The sequence below is a fragment of the Medicago sativa genome, chromosome 7 (assembly GCF_051527215.1).
Source record: "Medicago sativa cultivar Bolivia chromosome 7, Bolivia_mono, whole genome shotgun sequence".
Lineage (NCBI taxonomy): Eukaryota > Viridiplantae > Streptophyta > Magnoliopsida > Fabales > Fabaceae > Medicago > Medicago sativa.
This window is the reverse complement of record NC_140755.1, coordinates 48,887,808-48,915,500: the sequence shown is the minus strand read 5'-3', so window position 1 is coordinate 48,915,500 and position 27,693 is coordinate 48,887,808. Positions and strand designations below refer to the sequence as shown.

The window sequence follows — 27,693 nt, the reverse complement described above, 5'->3', positions numbered from 1 at the left end:
TAGCGTAAGTGGCTAGAATTCATAATTTTCAATGTGAATAAGTGGGGTGTCCGGTCATTAAACTTAATTGTGAAAAGAGAAAAAAAATACAACCAAACAAAAATGACTGAAATTAAGGGTAGATTGATGTGTTTGGAATTTAAGAAAATCTTAAGGGAAGTCAAAGTAATTTGCCTTTTTATCATTAACCTCGGATTTATCATTAGTTTTTTTTTCTTCTTATTTTCACAATTCACGTAGCATTGCGATGCGCTTTAATGCAAAGCCCCCATTTCAAATTTGCCCGTCCGGAGCATGGGCCCGTGCTTAGCACCTGTTTGTTGCTAGTATACTAAATAATATTAACTTAAGCCCAACAATAACAATCATTCTTTTAAATCTCTAAAAAAAAAATCATTCTTTTTTATTTTTAATTAAATTAGTTTAAAACAAATAAAAGGATTGCTCTACTTATATTGATCGAGTTTTGAGTCCAAAACAAAAAGCCCACTTTCTTGTATATATAAAAGGAACGAACAGTATTGTACGATACAAACTACCCCTTGTTCTGTTCTCACTCAAAACCCTAAACCATCACCGAAACTGCCAATGAAAAGGAAGAAGAGAACTTCTCTCAAATCTTCTTCACAACAATTGGTTAAAGAAGAAACATATTTATATTTACCTGATGAGTGTTGGGAATCTATTTTCAATTTCATCATTAACGACTACGGTGGTCGATGTTTGAATTCTCTTTCCCGCGTCTCCAAACAGTTCCTCTCCGTAACTAACTCTCTCCTATTCTCACTCACTGTCCACAACTCAACACTCCCTTTCCTCAAACGCCTCCTCAAAAGGTTCACAAACCTCACATCCCTTGACATTTGCTACAGCATTGAAGTCGACAACAATCTTCGCTTAATCTCTAGTTTTCCATTGAAGAAACTCACATCGCTCCGTATCCGCAACTGCACCTTTCTCACAAATGGGTTACGAGCTTTCTCCCAAAACATAACAACTTTGACCTCTATCACTTGTTATAACATGATTCTCTACGACAACGACCTCTTACTTATTGCCGATTGTTTCCCATTGCTCAAAGAACTCAAACTCGAACACCCTTCGGTTAACGATGAAACTAATTTCATTAATGGATTTCACTATCTGTTATCCATGTGTCAATGTTTACAACATTTGGATATTGAGAAAATTTATTTTCTAAAGGATCAACATGTCGTTGACTTGTCTTCTTCTATGGGTAATTTGGTGTCTCTAAACCTTAATTCATGTTCGTATCTCACTGAATCAGCCCTGTTCTCACTCGTTAGAAATTGTCCTTCACTTAGTGAGATCAAAATGGAAAGCACCTCTATTGGGATAGAGTGTCGGATATTCTGATTCTTTGGTGCAGTTTTGTGTATATCCTCAATTGAAGTCTCTCTACTTGGGTAATAATCAATGTTTAAGTGATGAAAACATCATAATGTTTGCTTCCATTTTCCCCAATTTGCAACATCTTGATTTGCGTTGGTGTGATCGTATATCTGAAGGTATTTGTCAAGTTTTAAGGAGATGTTGTAAACTTAAACATTTGAACTTAGCTTCCTGTTCAAAAGTGAAACTACATGGAATGAACTTTCAAGTTCCCAAGCTGGAGGAATTGGACTTGTCAAATACAAGCGTTGATGATGAAACACTTTATATGATCTCAAAGAATTGTTGTAGGCTTAAACATTTGAACTTAGCTTCCTGTTCAAAAGTGAAACTACATGGAATGAACTTTCATGTTCCCAAGCTGGAGGTGTTGAACTTGTCAAATACAAGCGTTGATGATGAAACTCTTTATGCGATCTCAAAGAATTGTTGTGGGCTTTTGCAACTATTGTTGTACAATTGTGATAATGTCACTTGTAAGGGAGTGAAACCTGTGCTAGAAAAATGCACACAACTGGGAAAGATTTATAAGTCTTAACATATTGGTCTTTGTCTTGACATATTGCTTCTGGGTGAGAGTGTTTGCTACTGTTGTGGTTCTGCAGCTTTGATTTTGCTTCAGGTCTGGCTTTTTGGTGGCGATTCTTTTGCGTTTCGGGTGTCATGTTTTGGTTCTGGGGGTTGCTGTGGTTTCTGGAATCGGAACTGTAGGCTAGATGTGTTTCTTTTGGTCTTTTATGTTCATTTGATTGAAGTGAGTTTCTATCAGTTTTGGGATCTAGTGTTCTGCTTTTAGGTTGCTACTGCTGTCCTAAATTTTCTGGTTTTTCGATTAATTTTTTGCGTGTATCTGGGTACATCTTGTGCTCGGGTATGTGATTTTAGTTGGTTTCCTTATCTTATTTCCAAGTCTAGTGTTCTGTTTTTGGGTTGCTACTTATATCCTACTTTAATGATTTTTCCAATTATTGCCTTTGCGATATTGTTTGTTCATGAATAAAACTGTGAACAGAACTGAATCGGTTCAATTTATGAATTATCAATCAAAGTTCGGTTTTTTGGTTTTTTTTAAATATCCCACATAGCTACTCAATTTCTCACATGTCACACTAATGCCTCAATCAACCATATTTACCTTTGACATTAGTTTTACGGCTCGTGCTACGATGCACAAGTGAAAAATGTGTTTGTATCATCCATGAATTTGTATCCACCATTGCAACAATAAGTATCAGACTTAATGATATCACTATTTTACATAGAACATAGAATTGGTCCAGATTTAGATATAAATTATTTTTGGTACGTGTGTGTGTCTGCAATATATACTTATACCTATCACTATTTAAATCAAAACTAAATAAACCATCTTCCTCATACTTGAAAGCAATACAATCATAACATCAGAGCAATGCTACAAATGTATAATCAACATAAGAACAAGAGATTAACCTTCAAACAATGCAAAACAGTTCCATGGTATGACAATACATAAGATTTTGGGTTGATTTAGAAAGCCATACGGAAATGATGCTCAGAGCATTCAAATTTCTCCTAGAGAAAGTATAACATTTCGAGTCCATACCGTTCTTTATAATGCTTTGCATCAACCATGAGTGCACATTCTTAATTCTGAAACAACAAGTTTCACTTTTATATCAGCAACACAAAATTCACCAACTCATATTTAATATAAGAAGTTCTATAAACAAAAAATCAACAATAAAAATTTGAGATGACATCACTGACCTTGAGTCAATTGAAGGAGAAAGTGGAAACATGTGAAGGAGATTGCCGCAAAGAAATCCTTCTAGATAGATTATCCATAGAGACAGTTTATTGATATCTCCATTTTTTTATATTGGAAACAAAACCCAAGAATTGTTCTCATGTTTTGTTATCTATATTGAACTATCAGTTAAAACTATTTTGATTTTTGGCTCTTTCAAGTTAGGAAAAAAGATCTTCTACCTTTTATCGACTGTATTTTGTAAGAAAAAACTTGTATCTGTTTAAAAGAATTGTCGTAGTCTTGCGTTAAAATAGTTCGTCTGTCTTCTTTGACATGTGAACAAACTTTATCAGAAAGAGAGAGAGATTGGAAGCTTTAGAAATACCTTTTTATGACTATTTTGTAATTCCAACTTATGAACAAACTTGGCCTAATTGAGATATGTCTTTCGTTCTCAATTGATTTTGATCTGTTTTTAGCTGATTGTTTTTCTGGTGTTGCCTAATTCTGTTCATTTGGTGCTTCGGTGATCACTCTGCAGTGCAACTGAGCTTCTATCAGTTTTGCGGTCTAGTTTCTGTTTTCAGGTTGCTATTGTGGTACTACTTTTATGTTTTTTCCAATCACTGCCTTTGCAATTTTGTTTGTTCAATAATAAAACTGTGACGGATGGTTCAAGAATTTATTTGGACCAATATGAACTATCACTCAAAATTCGTTTTTGTTTTTTCTTTTCGATTTTTTGGTATTTCTTTTAACATTCGTATGTATAGCTAGTCAATTGCTAAAATGTCATGCTGGTACTTCCAATCACGTAATATAACTGTGACATTAGTTTTACTGCTAGCCCTATGATGCACAATTGAAATATGTGTTGTGTTATTCAGAAATTCGTTTCCACCATTGATCCATTGGTGGATATATATATATGTGTTGTGCTGGTACTTCATATTGCACTATCAATGCTCTCTCATTCTAATTCTTATTTTTCTCTATGATGACTTCTTCATCCAAACACACTCACTATAATATATATTGCATTCTCTATTATATCTCATTAATTTCAATTATTCTCTACGAATTTCCTTCCTCAAAGATTGGCTTCATCCAATCATGATAGGTCCATCATCAATTCATACATTTTTTCCCAGTTTCTTCAATCAAAATACATTCTTTGAGCACTACATCTCATTCAATAGAATCCTTTTACTTTTTTTTTCTTCTCCCAATTTCTTTAAATAAGTTATGCAATGCTATGAACTTCTCTTCCACGAAGATTGGATTCATCCAAACATGGTAGATCATTCATCAATAACTGCTCGTGTGACTTTATCTCGCCCACCATAATCATTTGATGTATACACGTTTAGAAACTATAAAGGTCTAATTTTTTGAATATCTTTCCTAATTATTTTTTCGAAACATAGCATAACAATGACATATTTGACTCTATTTATATATTTTCACCCTTGAGATTTTCGAAATTGAAGGTTTCAATACAAACTTAACATTAAGGGTACTTAATTGAAAGTGAACTCCAGTGTAAAGTGATTCATAGATCTTATATACATTTGTAAATGAATATGTCTTCTACAACTAAATTGAGATAGGAACATTCTTGAAATAAAATGACATATTCATTGTTAAAAGCTAAATTTAGAATACCAACACTTTTATAAATAAGAATTCTAACATTTCCTTAACAAAGTATCTTCACTTTTGACATAATACTCTTAAGATAATATGAACAGCTCGTATTTTGAACATTTACGAGTCTCTATCTAGTTTTTAATTAATTAAAAAGGAAGGTGGAAAAAATGGAAAATAAATTAAAAAAGTCATGTTAGTGTGCCACCTTGATAGTTAATGCAGAATCAACATACCACATAAGCTAATTTGTACGGTAATATTTAAATAATATTATAAATTTTTATTCTGTTAATTTAAATATATAAAAATTCCTATACAGAATTAAAGGCAACCCAAATACAAGTATCATATTTATATATAGGTATAAATAATGCTTTTTTTTTTCTAAAGGAAATTAGTATAATTTTATCCTTTTATTTATACAGAGAGAGTCTATACAACGAGGTACATGATAATAAATATTGAGACTAGCAAATGATACGGCAACTCCAGCATAGGTATGAGTTACATAATTTTCTTGTCGTCTTTTAAATTCGACCTTAGAGTCAGATAAGTGTGTGTTGAAGAGACTCTGACATGCTGAAATCACTTGGCAAAGTTTTGTACCATCAACCTGACAATAGAGAAAGGTGTATGTTGTAATCTTATAGTTCAAGGCAAAATCTTGTAAGGCATGTGGAGAGACAAATACAGCTGTTGTCAGCAGAAAGGTGCCTTGTCCATCGCAGATACATAATAAAAACTATAAGGCTCAATGTTTGTCTTGTACTTTATTTTTAAGGTTTTACCTTTTTTCATGCATTTTGTTCAAAGTGTTACACACATTAGAGATTTAATTTCCTCAAGTTCCATTTTATTTTGGTCCGTAAGTTATTAATGTAAGAAACTTTAGTCCTTTAACTTATTACAAACAACAAAATCGATCAAGGTGTCTTTGTGTTCACCAGTGTTTTTGGTAAACTATGGGCTAGTTATGATTATTACAAGCGAGACCGAACTAGAAATTTTAAGACATGTTGTGCAAAGGTTTTGATCGAAAATATTTTGAAAAAGGGCCACGAAATGCACTCAGGCTACTTAGAGAGCAGGACGGGTTTTTGGAGCGAAAAGGCACTGTGTCTCGACATGTTTGAATTTGCAATTAAAAGAGAAGCATAAAGGGTAAAAGTTTAAACGCATAAACTTAAAGGAAATGTAAAATGCATTGCATTAAAAGTAAAGTGGTCCACAAATCATTTTACATACATTTTGTATAACTCGTTTCCCTATGCGCCGATAGTTTGAGTGTTGTAGAATTTCTATAAATGATTTGCGACTGATTTTCCGACTAGGAAACTCTTATTTATACATAAGGAAAATAACTGGAAAAGGACTAATCTCACGATCAACACTTCCTCCATCTTGGACAACTGCTTGTCCCCATATCCCATTAAGGAAACCGCCTTTGAGCTTGAAATCGAATCTTCCCGCCTTGATTGCTTGTCTTCGACGAGATTGCACGCTCTAGCCTTGTTTTGTCGAACTCTTGATCATGCACACTAGGTTTGACATCCTGTCGAACTCCTTAAGTTGAAATGAGAAAGCCTTCGATTCCTGCAAAGTTAAAAGTCAACTATATGTTGACCATATTAAATGAGCCTATCGAAATTACAGACTAACACTTTTGATGTTTAAGAGATCAAAACTTGTAAATAATAGTTGTAATTTAAGTAACTCATACAGAACAAAAAATAGCTTAGGATCAAATTGAATAATATTTGTAATATTAATTTATGAGAAAAAATGAAAAGAAAAAGTTAGAGGACCAAAATAAAATCTGGTGGCCGGGGTTTGAACCCCGAAAGTTAGAGGACCAAAATAAAATCTGGTGGCCAGGGTTTGAACCCTGAACCTGGCATATATTATGCATTGTCCATACCAGCTGAGCTAAGCTCACGCGGACAAATAAAATCTAAAATTAACATAATAGAACAAAATTATAACTTTTTTTAATTATTCATTAAATTATATTGAAATAAAAAAATAATTTGCAAAGTGCTAATCGCACGAAATTTTGAGTCCACAAAACAAAGCCCATTTACTGGTTGGTATATATACACCAAATTAACTCTACTTCTTATGTTCTGATCAGAAACCAGCGACACTCTCATACCATTCCCTACCAATGAAAAGGAAAAGAACTTCTTCCCAGAAATCTTCACAGCAAAATTTACCACCCATGAAATTCACCGGAAAACCAATGAAAAAGAAGAAGAGAACTTCTTCTCTCAAATCTTCTTCACAACTATTGGTTAAGGAAGAAACATGTTTGTATTTACCTGATGATTGTTGGGAATGCGTCTTCAGATTCCTCCTCAATAACAGCTACAACAACTACCAAAGTCGTAGTTACTTGAAATATCTCTCATCCGTATCCAAACAGTTCGTCTCAATCACCAACAATCTCCTATCCTCATTCATTGTCCGGGATTCAGCACGCCCTTTCATTCGTCGCCTCTTCAAAAGATCCACCAACATCAACTCCCTCGACCTCTCGTGCTACAAATATGACCTCGACAAACTTCTCAGCAAAATCTCTCGTTTCCCATTAAAGATCACATCGCTCAATATCTCAAACCATCCTTCAAATCCAAGAAAGCATGTCTTCCCTAATAATGGGTTGCGAGCTTTCTCCAGAAAGGTTACTACTTTGACCTCTCTCAATTGTTCCAACATTCACTATCTTAATAGCACTCACCTCTTACTCATTTCCGATTGTTTCCCTTTGCTCAAGCAACTCAACCTCAGACACTCTTTAAAGACCACAAAAATTACACTAACTTTATTAATGGAATATACTCTCTGCTATCCAAGTGTAGATGTATAGAACATCTGGATCTTAATAACAATTATTTTCTGAAGGATCAACATGTTGCTAAGTTGTCTGTGTTTCTTGATAAGTTAGCGTCTATAAACCTTAGTTCATGTTTGAGGCTCACAAAATCAGCCTTGTTTTCACTCATTAGGAATTGCCCTTCACTTAGTGAAATCAAAATGGAATACGCAAATATTGGAAAAGAGAGTGTAGAGAATTCTGATTCTTTGACGGATATTGGTGTATACCCTCGGTTAAAGTCTCTCTATTTTGGTTACAATTCATGGTTAAGTGATGAAAGCATCATAATGTTTGCTTCCGTTTTCCCCAATTTGCAACATCTTGATTTGCGTTGGTGTGATCGTATATCTGAAGGTATTTGTCAAGTTTTAAGGATCTGTTGTAAGATTAGGCATTTGAACTTAACTGGGTGTTCAAGAGTGAAGCTACTTGGAATAAACTTTGTAGTTCCCCAACTAGAAGTGTTGAACTTGTCAAATACAAACGTTGATGATGAAACTCTTTATGTGATCTCAAACAATTGTTGTGGGCTTTTGAAACTATTATTGAAGCATTGTCATAAGATCACAGAGAAGGGAGTGAAACATGTGGCAGAAAACTACACACTTCTGAAAGAAATTTATTTGAGGCCTTTTCTTTTAAGTGACAAAAATAAGGAACTCTTCTCGCGTCGTGGATGCCTTGTTTTCAGACAAATGAATTTCCTTCATTGAAAACTTTAGTCCGAAATAGATTTTGCTTTATTGCCAGTAAGTCGTCTGCTTTCATAATATAATTTGTGGGTGTTAGATACAAAAAAAGACATGATAAATAAATTACATAGAAAACTTATTCTTATCTTTATGATATTTTAATACAAATTTTAAATAGATTTTAATCTGTTTTTGGCAGACTGTTTCTTGTGTTGACGGGTTTTGATATCTGCCTTCGGCTTCGGTGATCACTCTTCATTGGGGATGGAGGAAGCTTTCTGGTTCTGATTGGTCTTTTTCTTGTACAGCAATTATTCTTACTGCTTCTGGGTTGGACTGTTTGCTACTGTTGTGGTTCTGCAGTTTTCATTTTTCTTCAGGTCTGTAGTTTCTAGTGGATTTTTTTGCGGTTCTGGAGTTATGTTTGGGTTCAGGTGGCTGCTATTGTTTCTTTTTTTTTCTTTAATGCGTTTGTTTCCAGATTGCAACTGATGTCCTACTTTTTTAGTTTTCCCTATCATTGCTTTTGTATAGTTTATGAACTATCAATCAAAATTTGGTTTTTTTGGTTCGATGTTCTGGTATTTTTCAACATTCGTATGTATAGCTAGCCAATTGCTCAAATATCATGCTAGTACTTCCAACAACCTAATTTATAACTCTGACATTAATTTTATGGCTAGTGCTATGATGCACAAGTAAAAATGTGTTGTATCATTTACAAATTTGTTTTCAACCATTGGTCATTGGAATAATAAGTCTCGGATTTAATGATATAAAATTTAGATATATAAAATTTTGTTTGTACTTCGTAAAACAAACAAATCAATGTTGGATGCGCTTCTGATAGCCCAACCTTTTCAAGGGTTGACTCAAGTGACTGTGTCAGACACATTTCTTCGGAGGGAAGTCCAAAACATCCTTACGAGTCTTCTACATTATTGGCACCTTCTACTTTCCATGCAACATCCTTACGAGTCTTAACATTATGCATGTGTGTTTGTGTCTAAGGAATACTACATACTTATATGAAAACTAAATAAACCACGTTCCTCACAGTTTCATACATGGACACACATGACCTCACATTTGTACAATTTTATATGTTTATTGCCAGATTATCATCAATAGTGCATGTTGTTTATTTTTTCAGCATCTAATTACTAAAATTAGTTGGTTTCTAGTTTTAATCTGCTTTATGACCATTTGAGGAGTAAGTGAGTTAGAGAAAAGAAAGCAAGTAACTTTTTTGATCTACTATATTATTTTGCTGCAACTGAAGATGGACCAAAGGGCACCAAAATTCATTTACTAAAGTGGGAATCCATGTTCTGCAAGATATAGATAATTTATGCATTTTGTTCGGATGACATATGCAAAACCCCTTAGTATTTGCCTTTGTTTCGGAAGGGAGGTTTTCTGGTTCTGATTGGCCTTTTCCTAGTGCAGAAGTTATTCTTATTTCTTTTGGGTGGGAGTGTTTGCTAGTGTTGTGGCTGCGGATGTTTCTGGTATCGGGACTGTAGTTTTAGTGTATGGTATATGTGTTTTGTCCTGTTTTTGGGTTGCTACTGCTGTCCTACTTTTTGGGTTTTTCCATCACTACCTTTGCAATTTTAATTGTTCATGAATAAAAAAACTAAGAGTGATATTTTTTTTGGAAGAAGAACTAAGAGTGATATTAATCTGAACCGAGCTGAATTGGTTCAATTTATGAGCTATCAATCAAAGTTCGGATTTTTTTGGTTTGATCATTTGGTATTTTTATTAACACAATACTATGTATAGCTAGTCAACTGCGTAAACTTCACGCTAGTGCTTCAAACGACCGAATTTAACTTTGACCATAGTTTTATGGCTAGTGCTATGATGCACAAGTGAAAAGTGTGTTGTATCATTTGCATGTTTGTTTCCACCATTGAAACAATAACTCTCAGACTTAATGGTCCATTGGTGGATATGATCACTATTTTATGTATGTTTGTGTCTGAGGAGTGAGGAGGACTACATACATACTTCTATCTATCAGTATTCAAATCAAAACTAAATAAACCATCTTCCTCATTGTTGCAAGCCTGCAATATAATCATAACATCAGAGCAATGCTACAAATGTATAACCTTACACACCTAAAATTATTATCAAACTGCATGTTTATTTTTCTATCAACATAACCAGCAGCTACGTACTGCAAGCTGATTTATGACTATTGGAGGAGCGAGTCAGTGAGTAAGATAAAAGAGAAAAAGTACAAACATGTTCTAGTTTGTGCTACGACATCCAATGCAACAACAGATTAACCTTCAAACAATGCAACGCAGTTCCCAGGTATAACAATACAGAAGATTTTGGGTTGATTCGGAAAGCTATATGGAAATGATGTGAGCAGTCTAATTTTTCTTGGCGAAAGTGTAACATTTCTGGTCCATACCGTGCGATATAATGCTGTGTCAACCATGAGTGCGCATAATTCACCAACTGATATATTTAATATAAGAAGTTCTATATATAAAAAACAGAAATAGGAATTTGAGATGACACAATTAACTATAAGAAAAAATGATATTGTTTGATAGTAAGAAAAAGTGGAAACACATGAGAGAGATTGCGCCAAAGAAATCCTTCAAGATATATTATCCATGCCAAGGAGAAATTGGTATAATAAAACTAATTGCCACAAAGATAGGCTTTCATTTAAATGGAATCAATAAAACAATCAAAAGGGAGAAACCTCATGTAGGCTTTTTCTGTAGGTTACCATGTTATTGATCTAAGAGTATGATCAATTTAACTTGGAGATCCTATTATTTGTCTAAAATTTTCTTTCTGGAATCTAGATTGGGTTGTGTCCTTCTAATAACACATGTAGTTTAGGTATATATGAATAGGATCAAAAGTCATTATGTTTCCATCATCGAAGTTCTGGTATCTAGCCGATGGGTGTTTGCTTTTGCTGTTTTGGTTATTAAATGATGTGGGCTTCATAGTCAATCAAGTGATAATTGAAACAGTAGAAATCATCACTGTTGATTCATTTTGTGTATGCTACAAGTTACGGGAGATCAAGGGAAGAAGGTTGCTTTTCAAAAAAAATTAAGCAAGTTTGGGAGTAAAGAAATAGCTAGAACTAGAAGATTCCAAATAAAGCGCCTTTGGAGACTCACGGTCGTCTTCCAAACCTCCATTGGTAACTTCATGAAAGAAAGATAAGAGATGGGAATTGAGTTGAACACAAAGTTAATCAAGACCACACACCCTTTCAAACTTACAAACCTATGATGCCAAGACCTAATCCTATAAAATAATTGATTTATCAGGGGTCCCATGTCCTTTGTAGCCTCAAATTCAGCCCTGCAGGTAGACCCAACAAGTTGATGGAACAGAGCCATGCCTACAATGCTCAAAACCCTTAGCTAAGCTCAAAAAATCAGGATCAACATTAACCCCCATAATGTTGCTCTTGGCAAAATTGATCGTGACGCCAGATGCCAGCCGAAATCATCACACGATCGTTTTGAGGGTCCACATATTAGTCAAAAACTTCCTTTAACGGTCCGTTGTTCATTTTTATATTGTTATATTCAAGATGAATAACAAATAACTTTTACTTTACTTTAGGCAACTGCTAAAATAACAATAACCTGACACATGAACCATCTTGGTTTTTGTGTAAAAGAAACCAAGATGAACAACGGGTATATCTAAAAGAAACCAAAATTATTTTGCGTAATTGTTTTGTTAATGTCTGTCATTAAACCAAGATGGTTTTTTTTTACGCAAAACAAGAAATAAAACTACCAGGGTAGTTTCCTATCAAACACATGATAGGATAATTGTCTACTATAGCTCAATCATATCTTATTCTTATCCAACATGTGACTATATTCTATCTCTATACAATCATGCGCATCAAATGGACCCTAAATAATGTATAAAATATATAATATTTGTAAGGGTTAAATATGTTTTTAGTCCATACAAAATCACAAGTTTTTAAGTTAAGTCCCTTTAAATATGTTTTAAGTCCATACAAAATCACAAGTTTTTAAGTTAAGCCCCTTTAAAATTTGAATGGTAATTTTTAGTCCTCTATAATATAGTAATTTTTAAGAATAGTACATATTTTAAAAGCTTTTTATAAAAAAATGGAAACTTTTAGTAGTCCAGAATAGTCCCTGTAAAATGTAAACAAGGACTAAAAGTGAATAAAAAATATGTAGGGATTAAAATTAAAAATTTGTAATTTTGTAGGGACTAAAAATATATTTAACCCTATTTGTAATTATAAGTTCGAAATGGAAAAAAAACTTTGAGGACCAAAATAAAATCTAAAAATAATATGATAGACCAATATTATAACATTTTCTCTATTTTATATTTTTTATTTTAAATTTAATTATTTTCAGTAAAAAAAAAAAAACCATTAGCTTGTATATCTAAAGGTGAGGCCTAGGCTGCCTTTGAAAACAAGTGGGTAATTTACCCATGTGACTCTGGACCAATGAAATACAACCACCTGTATTCCACTAACCATTTTATATTTATGATTCATTTTATGGATTTTAACACATACATTTTGTTATTTGCACATTCACCCCATTTACGATTATTGTCGTTTATTATTTTCAACCATCTCATCACTTTCCTCAACACATACAATACAATCACATTCACGGTGGTAATGGCAAGCATCTTCATCCTCAAACTTGGAGTAATCATGAAAAACGACAGTTAGATCTTTGCACTATATATGAAATATTATAATACATTAATCTTCCAAAAGTAGTTTCAATAACATTCCCTCAAATTTGGTGTGGGACTGTTGAGAAGAAGAAATATAGAGATGGCATCAAGAACTTTTTTCTCTGGAAAATCCAAAAGTGATTTTTTATGGTCCAAGTTAAAATAACCCATTTTTAAATTGTGGTAAAGAACCAGCATGTGTGTTTGGTGATAGAGCCAAACCGCAAGCGCACGGCCTATCGAAGTAATAGTAGTAAGTAGAGTATCGTTCCGCTAGGGAGTTGGTCAATTTAATTAACTTTTAATGAATGATTAGAGAAGAGAAAGCTGATTAGAAAGGGTTTGATTGCTGAAGGTAAAAACAATAATAATAAAGGGGCCTTAGGATCATTGGTTCATCTTAATAACTAATCCTTCACTAGACAAAACCTAAACATCTAATTTCATGATTTACACACTAATTTCTAAGAGAAATGATATTTTGACAACCATTTGCCAACAACTTTTTGACAACTTTCTCTCTCATACTCACAATATGTTTTTATTCTCTCTCTTACTTTTTCTCTCTCTTTTATTTTCAACCAATAGAAATAGAGGAAAATGAAGTTGTCATGAAAGTTGTCTATTAATAGTTGTTCATATATCATTGCTCAATTTCTAAAGACCGGTTTCCCTTAGCCCCTCACCTTTCCGATGAAAGTCCGGTGAGAGTTTACTTCTAGCAACCAAGCCTATTTCACTGACATGATTACTAGAAGATGCATAGAGGATTGAAACTACTCTTTGTCTCAATAGTTGCAAAGACTATTTCACTGTTTTGCAACTATTGTCTAGATTCACTTGTTCCAACATCAAAGCTCCGCTCTCGCTTTATGAATTGATGTTTGGGATGATGGATTAACGATTATCAAACCCTCCGCTTTCGCTTCCACAGTTTGATAATTGTTAATCCACGTTAAGACGGTGAATCTAGATTAGAAATTAGGGTTACATAGAAATTAGGGTTTAGACATGTTTTGTTTAGGATTGAGTCATTAGACTCCCCAATAATCCTAAGACTAAGAAGTCTACTCACTCATGTTCATCGTAGACATGGAGGAAGAAGAGAGAAATACGGTAAAATAAATTGCAAGGAAAGTAAAAGGAAAATAAAGACTTTTATTAAAATAATACTTGAAATAAACAAAGTAAAGGATCCTTGTTTATGGTGGAGAGCTACTCTATTTATAGCTTTACATTCGACTTAGAAACTAAGCAACTAAAAGGATAAAACGGTAAAGCTGCAACAGGGTAACTTGGCCTTGAAGAAAAAGCAGCAAAAGTGGTTCTGGGGACGGGCACGGCCGTGCCACATGTTGGCACGGGCCGTGCCAAGCTTCTGGTAAGGGGAAATGTATTTTTGCCCCGTATCTTCGTATTCTTGCGCTGTATTTTGCTCCAGTCCTCTTTCTTTTGCTCCAAGGCACCTTCCACCATATATTTATTCCTAAAATAAAATAAAACACAATTTGAAGTAAAATATTCTAAACTAAAATAAAATGCAATAAAATAAAATCAAATCTAAAATAAAACTAAACTAAATAAGGCAATAAATAATACTATCTATGACTCATCAAACTCCCCCACACTTGAATCTTTGCTTGTCCTCAAGCAAAAGGCAGCAAACATAGCAGCAACGAAGATTGATTTATGGCAATATTAAGAACATAAGTCTCAAAGAAAGGTTTTGCCTCAAGTACACTAATTTCAATTTCAAACACTTCTCATGAACCTATTCTACCCAACATCAAGTCTCAAGTGAGTGTGTGTGTGCAGTCCAACCCTTTTCTTGCTCCTGTATAAGACAGATATTATGAGGAATAGGTTCTATCCTTAGTGCTAAAGTAACCGAGAAAAGTCCTTTCTTCATTTCATATAAGAGTGATGGGAATTTGAGTTAAAATTAGATTAGATATAACAATTAAGCACAAAGGGGCTGCAGATGCTTAGGGGCTATCTATCCTCGTAGGAAGTCTTCTCGGATGTAATTGTCCTTTCCCCCTAGATTCAAAATCACCCTAAGCAGTGCTGCAAAATTATTTATTTGTTTCATCTCCGCGTAGGAAGTCTTTTTGGATGTAATTGTCCTTTCCCCCTAGCATTGATGAATTTGTTTCACTTTAAGTTCAAATTAAGGAGTCACCACCACAATTAGGAAGTCAGGATGTAATTGTCCTTTCCCCCATATGTTGGTGCCATTCTCCCGCCCCATTTAACATTAACAAATTAATAAGAATATAACAATTAAGAACAATTTGATTAATTTTCCCACACAAACTTATACTACTTTTACTCTTAAGACTTTAGAGGGTCTAAGTTAACACTAAAGATAGAACGTGTTCCTTAAAATACTTATTCATACATTTACTCAAGGATTGCAACCGGGTGCTTTTCTCATTGGAGAATTTTCACAATAAAACATGATATGGGTATAGCAAGAACATAAGAAACACAAGAAACTATTTTCATGTACAAGAAGCAACCTTTAGAGAAGAGACAAAACAAAAATTTTCATGCCATATTTATATTAAAAACAAGCTACTTAGTCATGCCTCTTGCTATAAAAACAAAACAAAAGAATAAAGTTCAAGGGAGTTTGGACACTACGACTCTAGACACTTTATTAGGCCCCCCCCCACACTTAGGGGAAGCATTGTCCTCAATGATTCAAAAGAAAAAGAAATTAAAAAGAAGGAGAAGAAGTAAGAAGAAGATGGAGTAGAAGAGGATGAAAGAAGGAGATGAGTAGAATAATGAGAGATATAGGGAGAAGAAGAAGGGAAGAGAGGAAGAGGAAAGCTCACATTTGTTTATTGAGGTCCGTAAGGAGGACCTTGAAGTTGGAGGTGTTGCATCATCCGACGGAGCATCTCATTATTTTCATCATTGACACGGTTGCCCCTTTGAACTTCATTGCGAAGGCCGGAGATCTCAACACCTTGCCTTTGTTGCTCGGTGCTCATCCTCTCGATTTCATTGTGAATCCATGTCCATCTTTGATTTTCATTAAGCTCATCGGCTTCATGGCCATGGTGCCCCTCTTGGTGCAAGTTAGCACCTTCTCCTTCATCATGGTGCAAGCTAGCACCCTCTCCTTCATCATCTTGTTGTTCTAGAACCTGCACATCATCAACATACAACCAATTTTCTTCCACCTCGGTGGTAGTCCGAGATGGGTTAGGCAATAAAAACACGATTGGCACATTTAGCTTAAGTTGGTAATGTAGTGGTGGACGATGTTTAATGAAATTCATAGCAATGAGGGTTTCCCGGTTAAGCTTATTGTTTCCCTCAATTGGTTTGATCCCCTCATCCTCACTCACACCAAAACATCGAGCTATGTATGTAATGATGCCACCCACCACTGTGTCTCCCCTACCGGCTGGTCTAGTAGCTACAAAGTCTAGGTAATCAATCAAATAAAAGCCAGTGTTGACGGGGTGGTTATAGAGCATTGCCCATAACATGAACAACTCATCGGTTCTAGTGTTTCCTAGCTCGGTTCTTCCCCAAATAGTGCAAGCCATGACCCTCTGAAGGTACCTAAGTACGGGGTTGTGAATGTTGCTAGCTTTGTTGGCTCTAGGGACATAGTTATCAAGGCCGGTGATACGGTTCCAAAAGGCAGCTGGGTCATAGTTATCCGGTTTCAGACTATCATCCCAATGATCATGAATATACCCCTCATTGACAAAACCTAAGGCTTCACAAAAGTGCTGAAGAGACATATTATAATCAATGTTCATTAACCGGAAAACAACTCTATGGTTAGGGTTATCAAAATTCAACTTATCTTTAGTGAAAACAAGTGAGCTTAAAAATTCATAAGTAAAATTCTCATAACCCCTCAAAGGTGTTAGCATATCAGTCCAACCTAGCCTACCTATCAACCTAAAAACATCATCTCTAAGCCCTAGCACTTGCAAATCATAGGAATCAGGATATCTAGAGGGATGTAAGGTTTTAGAAGTAAGAATTTTGTACCTGTCCCTTTGTTTGTTGTCTTTGAACTGAATTCCATGATTCTTGACTTGTGTTTGCTTCTTTGGGGGAGGACCGGAAGAACTTGCTGGTTCCTTTCCACTTCTTCTTCTTGAAGCCATTTGACCTTGGTTATGGTTGGTATGAAAGTTTGGGGTTTGGGAAGATTTTTGGTGGAAAGGATTGGTTTAGGGTTGGGGTGGATGTTTAAGTAAGGTTTATGGGTTTAGTTATGGAGATTGGTTGAGGTTTTGTGGTGATTGGGTTAGGTTTTGAAGGATTAGGGTTTTGGTGAATTATGGGTTTGGGTGGATGAAAGTTGTTTTTGATTGGTGATTTTTGTTTTGGATGAAGTTTGTGATTGATTGGTGAAAGAATGGAGTAGATTGATGAAGAATTGAGTGAGATATGGAGGTTTGAAGGTTTGAAGGTTATGGAGGTTTAGAGAGAAGTTTGAAGGTAGAGAGAGGTTTGTGGTTTGAGAATGAATGGAGAAGAAGAAGAAAAATTTGGTTTAAAAAGGCCAGAACACGGGCACGGCCGTGCCAACCTTGGCACGGGCCGTGCCAACTTTCTGTGGCTCCCAACCTTCTTTTCTTCAAAAACACTGGCACGGCCGTGCCAGATCCAGCACGGGCCGTGCCAACACTCTGGTCAGAGGGACTTCAAAATTTTTCATTTTCTTGATTTTTCTCGAATCATACTTGGACAATTACCTACAAAACAAATTAAAACAAAGAAAAACAAAACAAAAACAATTAAATGCGTGGGTTGCCTCCCACGAAGCGCTCTTTTAATGTCATTAGCTTGACGGTTAGAAAGAGTCCTTAGAATGGATCAAAGATATCATGTTGTGTAGATGGCGCTATAAAACGTTCTTTCACAACATGATCGTTAAGCATGCAACAAGAGTAAAGAGCGGGACCTTTCATAACGTTTTCCAACTCAAATCCTACCATCTTATCACTCACTTGAAAGACGATCCTACCAAGTTTAACATCAATGAGGGCTCCTGCAGTTGCGAGGAACGGTCTACCTAGGATTATAGGGACGTCATCGTCCTCTTCAATGTCAACGACTACAAAATCAGTGGGGATGTATATCCCCTCTATCTTAACAGGTATGTCCTCGACAAATCCTACAAGTTTCATGGTAGAACGATCAGCTATTTTTAATTCCATCTCGGTAGGTTTCAACTCTCCTATCCCTATCCTTTTAAGCAGAGACAAAGGCAGCAAACTAACACTAGCTCCTAAGTCACATAAGGCTTTGTTTATGGATTCATTCCCAATTTCACATGGTATGGCAAAGCTACCTGGATCTCTAAGCTTAGGGGGTGCTTCTTGGATGATTGCACTAGTTTCCTTAGCCAAGGCTATTGTCTCATTATGCTCTATAGCCCTTTTCTTTGAAAAAATTTCCTTTAAAAACTTGGCATAAAGAGGCATCCTAGACAAAGCTTCAGCAAAGGGAAGTTTAATGCAAATCTTCCTAAGTATGTTAACAAATTTTTCAAATTTACCCTCTAGTTTAAGCTTTTCGGGATTTAAGGGGGATGGAGTTTTGTTTTCTTCAAGTGGTTTAGCTTCTTCTATCACAACTTTATCACCTAAGGGCTTGACATTTTCTTTCCCAATGTTTTTAACCTTAGCGAAAGTTTCACCTAACTTACTACCCCTAAAAGATATGACATTAACTTGGGCTTTGGGGTTGGCTTCGGTTTGACCAGGAAAGACTCCCGGTGTTTGGGAAGATGTAGCCACTTGTTGGGCTATTTGGGCGATTTGTGTTTCAAGCATTTTAGAGTGAGTAGCAATAGAATCAACCTTGGTATTGAGCTTGGAAAGAGAATCATTCAGAAATCCAGTTTGGTTTTTAAGTTCTTGGAGTTGTTTGTTTTGGTTGGCAATAGAATTTTCCAACAAAATTTCCAAATTGGATTTTTGAGTGAATCTTTGGTTGTTTGCATAACCGGGTGGTGCTACTTGTCCATAGAGATTTTGGTTTTTATAAAAATTTTGATTTTGTCGCATCCCTTGGTTGTATTGAGCATAATTCATTTGCTCAACACCATTAGTAGCACTACCTAGTTGGCAATCAACACCAGCATGACCAGCTATACCACATATTTCACAAGAAGGAGTAGATGCAGAATTGATAGCACTAACATTGAATTTTTCAAGTTTTTCAGTTAGTGTATCAATTTTAGAGGCAAGGTGATCATAGTTAGAGACTTCGTGTATACCTGCCTCCTTTTTGGAGGATGAAGAACTAGAGATGGCTCTCTCGTCGGTCCATTTGTAATGATTTTGAGCCATGTCTTCAATTAGGGCATACACCTCCGTGTAGTTTTTGTTCATAAGTGCTCCACCTGCAGCTGCATCAACAGACATCTTAGTGGTATAAGACAAGCCATTATAAAAAGTGTGGACTATAAGCCACTTCTCTAGGCCATGGTGGGGACAAAGTCTTAGCATTTCTTTGAAACGCTCCCACGCCTCATAGAGAGATTCCCCATCTTTTTGATTGAACCGTGTGATTTGGTCTCTAAGTTTAGCGGTTTTAGATGGTGGAAAGAAACGGGCAAGGAATGCTTGCCTCATCTGATCCCATGAAGTAATGGAACCGACTTCGAGGGAATGGAACCAAGCGCTAGCTCTATCCCTTAAGGAAAAGGGAAAGAGATGAAGTCTTACGGCCTCTTGGTTCTCCTTCATGGTTCCCCTAATTCGTAGGAAAACAGAGATGTGAAGATTGGGATCCTCTGTGGGGGATCCCGAGAATTGGTTTTGCTGCACCAAGTTAAGTAGGGCAGGCTTGATTTCAAAGTTGTCATCCTCAACCGTTGGGTACACAATAACAGCTTGTGGCTCAGCCGTAGACGGCGTTGCATACTCTTTGAGAGTGCGATTGGCCATGGCGGTGTTATTTTGTGCTGCTCTCCTCCTTCTATGTAAGAACCTTTCGATCTCGGGTATGAATACCGCTTGATTTCTAGTTCTTCGCATACAAGGTTGAGAACCCAAGAAGTTAACGATAACAGAAAAATAAAAAGGTAAAAATAAAAATAAAAAGAAAAGAGAAAGAAGAAGAGAGAATTCTAATCACTAAGAAAAAGCTAATCAAATTAGTTAACTCCCCGGCAACGGCGCCAAAAACTTGATAGAGCCAAACCGCAAGCGCACGGCCTATCGAAGTAATAGTAGTAAGTAGAGTATCGTTCCGCTAGGGAGTTGGTCAATTTAATTAACTTTTAATGAATGATTAGAGAAGAGAAAGCTGATTAGAAAGGGTTTGATTGCTGAAGGTAAAAACAATAATAATAAAGGGGCCTTAGGATCATTGGTTCATCTTAATAACTAATCCTTCACTAGACAAAACCTAAACATCTAATTTCATGATTTACACACTAATTTCTAAAGACCGGTTTCCCTTAGCCCCTCACCTTTCCGATGAAAGTCCGGTGAGAGTTTACTTCTAGCAACCAAGCCTATTTCACTGACATGATTACTAGAAGATGCATAGAGGATTGAAACTACTCTTTGTCTCAATAGTTGCAAAGACTATTTCACTGTTTTGCAACTATTGTCTAGATTCACTTGTTCCAACATCAAAGCTCCGCTCTCGCTTTATGAATTGATGTTTGGGATGATGGATTAACGATTATCAAACCCTCCGCTTTCGCTTCCACAGTTTGATAATTGTTAATCCACGTTAAGACGGTGAATCTAGATTAGAAATTAGGGTTACATAGAAATTAGGGTTTAGACATGTTTTGTTTAGGATTGAGTCATTAGACTCCCCAATAATCCTAAGACTAAGAAGTCTACTCACTCATGTTCATCGTAGACATGGAGGAAGAAGAGAGAAATACGGTAAAATAAATTGCAAGGAAAGTAAAAGGAAAATAAAGACTTTTATTAAAATAATACTTGAAATAAACAAAGTAAAGGATCCTTGTTTATGGTGGAGAGCTACTCTATTTATAGCTTTACATTCGACTTAGAAACTAAGCAACTAAAAGGATAAAACGGTAAAGCTGCAACAGGGTAACTTGGCCTTGAAGAAAAAGCAGCAAAAGTGGTTCTGGGGACGGGCACGGCCGTGCCACATGTTGGCACGGGCCGTGCCAAGCTTCTGGTAAGGGGAAATGTATTTTTGCCCCGTATCTTCGTATTCTTGCGCTGTATTTTGCTCCAGTCCTCTTTCTTTTGCTCCAAGGCACCTTCCACCATATATTTATTCCTAAAATAAAATAAAACACAATTTGAAGTAAAATATTCTAAACTAAAATAAAATGCAATAAAATAAAATCAAATCTAAAATAAAACTAAACTAAATAAGGCAATAAATAATACTATCTATGACTCATCATTTGGCTTGTTCCCGTGTTTTTCTAATACTTGGTTTCAATAGCTACCATGGTATTCTTCTCCAACCATCCACCATCTTAAAAAAAAAATATTATAATTAAAACATCATCAGTAACTACTCAAATTTGCACTCAATTTCTTTTTCACAAAACACCACAACTTAGCCCTTAAGCCACTCTAAAGCAGATCCATTCAAACCTAGATATGTCAAATTATAAGCACCACAACATCCCCTATAACTAGGTGTCACAGTGTTTCCATGGCATTATCCTTTCATTCTTGCCGAGGGACACAGCTGACCCACCACACGCTGCCTTCTACATCGTGAACACCCATATCCCTATCCACATTGGCTTCTTTGTATGTGTTCTGACCGCTCAAAACCTCGTCACAACCACCTAATTGCATAAACCTCCCTCCCTCTCTCTCTCTCCCTATCTCTCCCCCTCTCCCTCCCTCCCTCCCTCCCTCTCTCTCTCTCTCCCTCTCTCTCCCTCTCTCCCTCCCTCCCTCTCTCTCTCTCTCTCTCTCTCTCTCTCTCCCTCTCCCTCTCTCTCTACCCCTCTCTCCCTCTCTCTCCCTCCCTCTCCCTCTCCCTCTCTCTATCTCTCTCGTTACTTTTATCTTCATCTACAAAAGCATAATGTTTAAGTGGTTCATCGAGAAATAATTATACTGATTCATTACTTAAATTGAATTATATATATCTCCAGTGATTTTTCACAGCATTGTCTCACTTTTCTACCCTTAATCTTTTATAGGATACGTAACTGTGAAATATTTTATAAGTATTCGTGTGTATATGTGGAGTATCCTATAAGTATCCGACAAAATATATTTTTTAAATTAAAATAATTAATTGTGATACTATAATCGGTGAGTATCGACGAAGTATCGGTATATGATAGGTACGTCTCTATCTATGGAGTATCCGAGCATCATAGGTGTATGTTTAACTTTTCTAATAATAAAAATAAAAAATTGAGAACTTCTATGGTAAACTTGCAAATCGAGGTGTATTTGTACTCTTGTTTCCTAGATCTATAAATTAACGATCATTTCTTGAAGTATATTCTCCTCTTCTTCTTTTTTTTTCTTCCTAATTATGATACTTTTATTTTTTAATTTTTACGATTACTTTTTTCTGATTATTGTAGATTAAAAAATTTCGAGGTTTCTGGTTCACCTCCAAGACAAATCATTTTTTCTGTTTGACAGGGGATTGTTCAAGGCTCAAAACTGTTGTTAATGTTTGTTGTTGATACTGCAGGGAGTTGATGGTATGTGATCCATTTATGTTGATGGTCGGTTCATTCAACAGTTGGTTGAGTTTTATTTGATAACGGTAGTCGGCTGGGTCCTTTTTAATTGGAGGATAAGTGTTTTTTCATGTTGACTAGGTTTCTGAAGGGATGTTTGTCAGATAGACATATACAGACAATTCTAATTGTCAAAATTCAAGTTCCTAGTTCGTTCAAAGTTTAACTATGTCATATTCAATGGTCAAATTGATTATGTTTGATATCGTTAATATGTTGTGTTCGTTTTAGTCATTGGAGAAGTGTTATTCCTTGTTGACTAGGTTTTTTATGAGATAGTTTTTCAGATTGACATATACTAAAGATTACGCTCGACAAAATTCGAGTTCCTTGTTCGTTCTTGGTTCAAATAGGGCTCATTAATCGTCCGGATTGATTATATTTGTTATCGTTAGTTGGTTGGGTCCTTTTAGTCGTCAGAAAAGTGTCCTTCCATGTTAACTAAGTTTTGAAGGGACAGTGTGTCGGACATATATTGAAGATTATGATCATCAAAGTTCGAGTTCCTAGTTCATTCCAAGTTTAATTAAGTCATATCAATGGTCGAATTGATTATATTTGATATCATTAGTCAGTTGGCTCTGTTTTAGTCGTCAGAGAAGTGTCCTTCCATGTTGACTAGATTTCTGAAGGGACAGTTTCTCCGATTGACATACACTGGAGAATTTGATCGTCAAAATTTGAGTTCATAGTTCGTTCCTAGTTCAAATAGGTCCCGATAAATGTTTGGATTGATTATATTTGATATCGTTAGTCGGTTAGGACCATTTTAGTTGTCGTGAAGTGCCTTCCAAGTTGACTAGTTTTTTCAAGGGATAGTTTGTCTGATTAACTTATACAAAAGATACTGATCGTAGAAATCCGAGTTTCTGGTTCATTCTTAGTTCAATTAAATCCTATCCAACAATCAAATTTATTATATTTGATATTATTATCCAGTTAGTACTGTTTTAGTCACCGAAAAAGTTTCTTTTCGTGTTGACTAAGTTTCTAAAGAGATATTTTGTCATATTGACTTATATAAGATTCTAATTGTTGAAATTAGAGTTCCTAGTTCTTCTTAATCTAATCAACGATCAAATTGATTTTCTAATTTGAAGAAGAAGAAGCAGGTGAATAAAGTGAAGCCTTCTAGCTTTAACTCAGCCGGAATGAGGACTCGTGCTCAAAAGGATTCCTCCAAAGCTGCCTTGACTGATACAGAATAGTTGCAAAGTATAACGGCAAATATCATCATAGAGAGGGTAGTTTTGTAGCAGTTGTTAGTTTTCTGCACAATGGTGGTCTTTGACACCTCTTTCCGTACGACTTTTCCTTTCTTAGGATATATCCGGTTTTTCTTTTCACAGGTTTTATACATTTTGTCTGATGTATTGGTTCAAGCCTCTCATGTCTTTTATATTTTAGTGCTTTGATCAAAAAATAAAATAAAATTGATTTTCTAATTTTACATATCTGGTTATTTATGTAAGATTGAGTTTTAATTTTCTTTGTTTGTTTTCAAGCTCATGAAAATCTAGGTTTTATGGATTTCCAACAACACCATCCTTTTATTATTATTTTTTATTTCTGATCTAAAATCATATTTTCTTCCTCAGAAACCAAAAACTCATAACCATTTCACATAACCCAAACAATAATCTAGTTAATTCTGCAGCGAATCCATGATGAATTGATGAATTAGGTTCGTTCCATTCTTTCATTCCCTCTTAAAATTCGTGCATTACTCTTCTTGTTCAATAAATTAAGAAAGAGAAGAGGGAATTAACTTATAGCAAATCTAATAATGGAAAAACAAGAAGCATCTCTAACTATATATTTAATGGCCGAAGAAGAAAATAAAGGGGGACAGATTTTTCTTCTGGTTCAATGGCTGAAGAAGAAAATCGTGGGGGTCAATATGAAAATAATAAAAAGTATCTCCAATTATGTATTTAATATTTATAAATTTGAGAGGTATTGTAAATTACACTTGTCCGTTTTTAATTGGTGTTACACCATGATGGGCAATTTGCCCATCTCTTTGTCAAGGTAATTTAGAAAAAACCATATCTAAAAGGATCGAACAATATTTTATGATAAAAACTACCCCTATATCACCCATTGCCCAAACCCTCAAACCACCGCCGAAACAAGCAACAATGGTTTCTCATATCTTCTTTTTGCTTTCACACGGGCGGCTAATGAAAAGGAAGAAAATTACTTCTTCCCCAAAATCTTCACCGGAAAATTTACCACACCCACGAAACTCACTGGAAATCCAATGAAAAGGAAGAAGATAACTTCTCTCAAATCTTCACAACAACCAATGGTTTTATACATACCTGATGAGTGTTGGGAATGCGTCTTCAGTTTCCTCATCAACGATGGTTGCTTTACTTCTCTCTCCCTCGTCTCCAAACAATTCCTCTCCATCACGAATCGTCTTACATATTAACTCACCGTCAAAGATACAACGTGTCCTTTCCTCCCTCGTCTCATCAAAAGGTTCACCAACCTCAACATCATCCACCTCACACACTTTCGTGATGACTGCAAACTCGACGATCTTCTCAGTCAAATCTCAAATTTCCCATTAAAACTAACATCTCTCAAACTCCCAGATCGATGCTGCTTTCCAGCTGATGGGTTAAAAGCTTTCTCTCAAAATATTGCAACTTTGACCTCTCTCACTTGTAACGGTACTAATTTTTGTGACAAAGATCTATCACCCATTGTTGATTGTTTCCCTTTGCTAGAAGAACTCAACCTCTATCAGCCTCGGGTCTTCTTCAACAAGGATCGGACTAACTTCGTTAATACAATTCACCATCTGTTATCCAAGTCTCCATGTATACAACATTTGGAACTTCGTAGCACTTATTTTCTTTATGATCAACATGTTGTTGATTTCTCTTTGTTTCTTGGTAATTTGGTGTCTATAAACCTTAGTGACTGTTGGTATCTCACAGAAACAACTTTGTTTTCTCTTGTTAGAAACTGTCCTTCACTTAGTGAGATTAAAATGGAAGGCACATCTATTGGGAAAGAGAATATTATAAGGCATTCTGGTGTATGCCCTCGATTAAAGTCTCTTTATTTGGGTAACAATCCATGGTTAAAGGGTGAAATCATCATATTGTTTGCTTCCATTTTCCCCAATTTACAACTACTTGATTTGAAACATTGCTCAAAAATATTTGAAGGTATTTGTCAAGTTTTAAAGATATGTTGTAAGCTTAAACATTTGAACTTGGCGACCTGTTCAAAAGTGAAGCTACATGGAATGAACTTTGCAGTTCCCGAGCTAGAGGTGTTGAACTTGTCATATACAAGCATTGATGATGAAACTCTTTACGTGATCTCAAAAAATTGTTGCGGGCTTTTGCAACTATTACTAGAATATTGTGATGATGTAACAGAGAAAGGAGTGAAACATGTGGTAGAAAACTGCACACAACTGAGAGAGATTTATTTGGGGGATTTTCATATAAGTGACCAATATAGGAAACTCTTGTTGCGTCGTGGATGCCTTATTTGCTAGTATTCTGAAATTACTATGCTAGAGATTTAACTCTGTAAGTTGTTTTTGTTTAAAGATTTACTTCTCTGAGAAATTGCCTTTTTAAAATGTGATCTTACAAGTGTGTATTATAATTCCGTAGTAATAGTGTAACATATTTATATAATCTACAATGCAATACAAATAGTTGGCTGCAATGTTGTTAAAAGGCTACGCCATGGTAGGATGATGGATTTTTAACAACCATTGTGAAGGAATGTCGATGCCCACCATGGCAGCGCCATAAGTTGCAATTCATCTATCAAACTTAATTTATATTTTGATTCAACTTGAAATCTTATACGAAGCAAATAAGGCATATGGCTTATGAATTGATTAATAAAATGTGTTTAAAGTATGATAACTTATGCATGTTGACTTCTGATAACTCATGTGTGTCTTCTGTATGGTTTTAGGAAAAATCATCATATAGCCCATTCAGTATTCTGCATATAAAAATATCCGAAACATATTTTTGTGTATAGTAATATGTTTCGGATCGACATAACTTATTTTGAAGTCAATGAATTTCTTTAATTGCTTCTGCATATCTGCTCTGACTTTTCTTTTTTGTGTTTGGCAAATTGCTTCTCTAATTAAATAATGAAAATAAGAAATAGTAAGAGTGATTCTCTCCTTCAAGCTTCTATTTGGACTACTCTAATACCTATTATTCAATATTCTAACTGGTACCTTAGTGATTTCTTATGAGCTGCTATACATTGATATGTGCCAGTATTGACAAAATAAAGCCAAATCCTATAATCTTCATTGTGACTATTGGATTTAGCTTTATTTTGTTATTATAATTTAAGAATGAAAGACGTTGAACTAAAATGTATTAGTTCATGCATGACTGAATTGTGGACAGAAACTATTCAAGATTAGTATTACATATGGACACCTTAGAATATAAACGAAAAGATAAGAGATGTACTTTCAGAAATTCCTTTTACTGTTATCACATTAATAGTTAATGTACTTGTAAAAACCTATCACTGTCAATGAAAGGCAGATAATATTTCTTTAATTTTTCTTAAAGCCTTCTTTACTGAAAAGTAAGTAATGACAGCTTGAAAACTGGTTGTAGCAATATATCACTGAAATCCTTGAGTAGTACTACTTTCTGTAAATTGGCAGTTTTATCATGTTTTTTCTGATGAATATGTCCATCATATGTACCATTCTTTTTAGTGTTAGTAAAGTTATCTTCTTGATTTTGTTTCTTTGTGAAAAATACTATTCTGCTTTATATGTATGATCTTTCAGATGTGTCATTCCTGCCTCTTTTAAAATAAGATAAGAATCTAATGATGATATTAATACTCTTATAGT

At 35.2% G+C, this 27,693-nt stretch overlaps 1 non-coding gene and 3 pseudogenes across 1 annotated transcript; all 4 read left to right on the top strand.

The window, feature by feature from the left end:
- The first annotated feature begins 588 nt into the window (after positions 1 to 588).
- Positions 589 to 2,349, top strand: LOC146906397 (uncharacterized; annotated as a pseudogene).
- Positions 2,350 to 6,959: 4,610 nt separating this feature from the next.
- On the top strand, positions 6,960 to 8,383 carry LOC146906396 (uncharacterized; annotated as a pseudogene).
- An 11,190-nt stretch (positions 8,384 to 19,573) lies between these two features.
- Positions 19,574 to 19,680, top strand: LOC146906395 (small nucleolar RNA R71). The gene has a single exon (XR_015020769.1). It is a non-coding gene; the product is annotated as a small nucleolar RNA R71 (small nucleolar RNA).
- A 5,400-nt stretch (positions 19,681 to 25,080) lies between these two features.
- On the top strand, positions 25,081 to 26,340 carry LOC146906394 (uncharacterized; annotated as a pseudogene).
- Positions 26,341 to 27,693: the final 1,353 nt, after the last annotated feature.